Raw genomic sequence first — 3,781 nt, forward strand, 5'->3', positions numbered from 1 at the left:
TTCCAACAGAAATCCCTGTACTCACAAAACTTCCAAATGGCTCACAAAAATTCCTTCACCTTTCGTAGGGAGCTTTTCCAAATACATAAAACATTCATTGAAATATTTTCAAGTGAAAAATGAACTAGCTTTCAAGGAAATTACAGTCAATATTAGACAAACCTGTATTGGAGTACAGAGAAAGACTTCCTATTCCATACATGTCAAGTCTAACGTTTTTTGCGTAAATCTTTCGTAATTTCTATGATTTTTCAGTCCCACGGCGTAAGTTGAAAATATTACGCTTTTCCTCTGCAAGCAATGTGTTTTTCAATGTGTTTGTTTCAAACAATTTAAATACATTCCCTTTGAAGTCTTATAAAGAGCATCAGTGAGCTGCAGTAGGTTCACTGCAGCTCCGCCTCATTAATGACCTTTGTTGTACTGTTGTTGTACACAATGTAAACACATGACATAGTATGAACACACACACACACACACACACACACACACACACACACACACACACACACATATATATATATATATATATATATATATATATATATATATATATATACATATATATGTATATATATATATGTATATACATATATGTATATATATATATATATATATATATATATATATATATATATATATATATATATATATATACATATACGTTTATAACGTGGTTAGCCCTGTGGTACTTAGCGAGTCTATCTGGGAAGACCGTTTCGTAGAGCCTCGGCGTATCCCTGTGCCAGCCACAGCTCTGATGACTGGGGAGAATATCTTGAAGAAGGACCAGGACTTCACGACCCTGAGCGGGAAAACCCCGGGGAAGGAACTAACAAAGTTCCACAAGGTCCTCGTATGGTCCTGAACCTCCAAGAGCTTCAAAAACTTTTGGAGCTCATGAGGACTCATCGGGCGGAGAGGACGCCCAAGAAGGTGCAAGGGAGATCGTGGATGACGAACTCCAGCACCCAAGTCCGACGATGCCCGTTTGCAGGTCCTCATGGAAACGGAGGAGGGCAGTCGAGGATTTTATTCAGCTGAGGGGAGCCCCGAGGATGAATGGATTAATCATATGCAACCTCGAAGGTTTCGAGGTATGATATGATTTAATCCATTCATTGTTTGGGGCTCCCACTCAGAGGAATAAAATCATTTGCCGCTCGCCAAAGTAGCGTTGTGGCCTCGGCGAATCGATGCTCCTGTGTCTGGATCTACAGTGTAATTCTGCAAGACGTCTCGACGATAAGTTCGTGTCACAAGAAAAGAAAAAAAAAAACTTTCGGGCCTATAGACTCTGTAGAGGATTTAAAAAAAAATTGAATAGCCTCTGAAGGACCAGTTCATCTCCCCACCAGTTATCTTAGTACTACTAAAAAATTAATTGGATGGGTTCTCTGACTTTTGGGTGGTTTTGCAAAACGCCTCGCGCCCCTGTGTTGACGTGGTGATTTTGTAACGCTTCTCAAGCCAGAGCCAGTAAGCCATGGACGATCATCGTTGAGTCAAGAACGATCATCGTTGAGCCATGGACGATCATCGTTGAGCCATGGACGATCATCGTTGAGCCATGGACGATCATCGTTGAGCCATTGACGATCATCGTTGAGCCGTGCAAGATCATCGTTGAACCATGGACGATCATCGTTGGGCCATGGACGATCATCGTTGAGCCGTGGATGATGATCGTTGGGTCCTGAACGATCATCGTTGAGCAATGGACGATCATCGTTGAGTCAAGAATGATCATCGTTGAGCCATGGACGATCATCGTTGAGCCGTGGACGATCATTGTTGAGCCATGGACGATCATCGTTGAGCCGAGGACGATAATCGTTGAGCCGTGGACGATCATCGTTGAGCCGTGGGTGATGATCGTTGAATCGTGAACGATCATCGATGAGCAATGGACGATCATCGTTGAGTCAATAACGATCATCGTTGAGCCATGGACGTTGTTGAGTCAAGAATGATCATCGTTTAGCCGTGGACGATCATAGTTGAGCCGTGGACGATCATCGTTGAGCCGTGGACGATCATCGTTGAGCCGTGGACGATCATCGTTAAGCAGTGGACGATCATCGTTGAGTCAAGAATGATCATCGTTGAGCCGTGGACGATCATCGTTGAGCCGTGGACGTTCATCGTTGAGCCATGGACGATCATCGTTGGGCCGTGGACGATCATCGTTGAGCCGTGGATGATGATCGTTGAGCCGTGAACGATCATCGTTGAGCAATGGACGATCATCGTTGAGTCGAGAACGAACATTGTTGAGTCAAGAACGATCATCGTTGAGCCGTGGACGATCATCGTTGAGCCATGGACGATCATCGTTACCAATAATAAATTAGATTAAACCATTTCAAAGGTGACACATTTTAAAAATGTTACATGTCTTGGAGAGGAAGGTCTGTAAGTCCTCCGAGGTCGTAAGTTCTCCGAGGCAGTAAGCCTTTCGAGGCTGTAAATTCTCCGTGGGTACAAGTTCTCCGAGGGTGCAAGTCCTCCCAGGGTGCAAATCCTCCGAGGGTGCAAGTTCTCCGAGGGTGCAAGTCCTCCGAGGGTGCAAGTCCTCCGAGGGTGCAAGTCCTCCGAGGTTGCCAGTCCTCCGAGGGTGCAAGTCCTCAGAAGTTTTTGACGATTATACGACTACTGCAGGTGGTCGACGAAATGCCAGGGGGACCCGACGCCGTGCAGAAGAAGTGACAACGCCACTTTTGGAAATGGATGACATGTCAGAAAAAAATTCAAAAAGCCGACCTACAATCCAATAAACGGTACCTTTGCCAGCTAAGGGCAGAACACAGCAAAACATTCCCCGTTCTATATACTACAGTCAAACATTTCTCGACAAAAGAGTCGGTAAGACAGTTTCACCGAAAAGTCCTTAAGCCGAAAACTCCATGCAGGACAAAATTAATTTCCTTCCAGGAATTCGGAGAAGAACCCCACCAGCTGGAGCCTGGGTCACAGCAATATGATTGCTGCGCTTTCACCTCCCCTAGTCACCACTGTCACTTAAATTTGACTTGTAATATCACTCGTCTCGAGGCCCCTTGCCTCTCGTTACGTGAGGTTCACTAATATTCAAGTTCCTCTTAAGTAGTAGGCCCAATGCCTTCTTTTTCCTGTAGTCTCACTATTTTCTAGGCCCATGCCTATTCCTCTCGTCCTTTGGGTTAATAAAAGGATGGTGAATTTTCTTTCTTCTTTCACTGTAATTTCACCTTAGCTTACACTCGGGATCTCTTTTCTCTCGTCTCTACATCGTCTCCTGATCCTCTCTCCTTACACCCTCTCTATATCTTCTCCCTATATCTTCTCTATCTCTTCTCTGTAGAACGTCTGACGAGATCCCGTATCTTACGCTAAGCTACCTTCGTCTGACGTCACTAATTTTTCTAAACCAATCCCCGGTGACTTCTCAAATAAATGTCACTCCTTATGGGCGTGACTTTGAATTCATGCACCAATAGTTTTTTCCTCCTTCTGCACCTTGCACCAATCCGGAAAGCCATTTCAATGCCACTAGCAAAAATTGTTTACCTCAGCATTAGTCAAACGAAGGTAACCCGCGCTTACAATGTTGTGATTACATAAGCGATTATAAAAACAGTCACCACCGTCGGTGTGTTTACATAGACAAAACGTCGCCCTCACCTAGACATAACATTGCCCTCTTCGGAGGCGTCGAGTCTGAGTTATTCTACTGCCCTAGCTCATTTCCATTCGTACACTACCGGCCTCTTACAGGGCTCGGCAGCTACCCTTGGTCGTC

The sequence above is a fragment of the Oratosquilla oratoria genome, chromosome 12 (genome assembly GCF_046742065.1).
Source record: "Oratosquilla oratoria isolate Oo_2021 chromosome 12, ASM4674206v1, whole genome shotgun sequence".
Classification (NCBI taxonomy): Eukaryota; Metazoa; Arthropoda; class Malacostraca; order Stomatopoda; family Squillidae; genus Oratosquilla; species Oratosquilla oratoria.